This window comes from Anopheles ziemanni, assembly GCF_943734765.1.
Source record: "Anopheles ziemanni chromosome X unlocalized genomic scaffold, idAnoZiCoDA_A2_x.2 X_unloc_68, whole genome shotgun sequence".
NCBI classification, from domain to species: Eukaryota; Metazoa; Arthropoda; class Insecta; order Diptera; family Culicidae; genus Anopheles; species Anopheles ziemanni.
This window is the reverse complement of record NW_026689837.1, coordinates 82,501-82,955: the sequence shown is the minus strand read 5'-3', so window position 1 is coordinate 82,955 and position 455 is coordinate 82,501. Positions and strand designations below refer to the sequence as shown.

The window sequence follows — 455 nt, the reverse complement described above, 5'->3', positions numbered from 1 at the left end:
GCGGCGGCTTACGTTATGGCAGTCATGGATGCCTTACGTTTCCATGAAAAGTGTGTTCCTCCCCTGGTCCACGCTGCTTCGGCAGTCCTGGGTAAGATAGTTAGTTCTAGCTTGCCCTATGTGGAAGAGGACACGTAGACTTACTGTGGTGTGAAGTATAAGGTTCAGTTCTCCCCTGGTCCACGCCGCTTCGGCCGTCCTGGGTAAAATGGATTCATCCAGCTTGCCCTATGTGGAATGAGGACACTTTATGCTTCGTCTCTAAGCGGCGGCTTGCTCCTCCCTACGGGGAACGGGTATACGCGCACAGCGGCGGCTTACGCAAGTTAGTCACCCTCGGCAGTGGATCACTCGGCTCATGGATCGATGAAGACCGCAGCTAACTGCGCGTCATAATGTGAACTGCAGGACACATGAACATTGATAAGTTGAACGCATATTGCACGTCGTGGGAA

The 455-nt window shown here is 53.2% G+C and overlaps 1 non-coding gene across 1 annotated transcript in view; it reads left to right on the top strand.

Moving 5' to 3' along the window:
• Window positions 1-331: 331 nt before the first annotated feature.
• The window catches only part of LOC131292502 (5.8S ribosomal RNA), a 155-nt gene continuing 31 nt past the window's right edge, over window positions 332-455 (top strand). The window contains exon 1 of the ribosomal RNA XR_009190134.1: window positions 332-455. This exon is cut by the window's right edge and continues 31 nt beyond it. This is a non-coding gene — a ribosomal RNA (5.8S ribosomal RNA).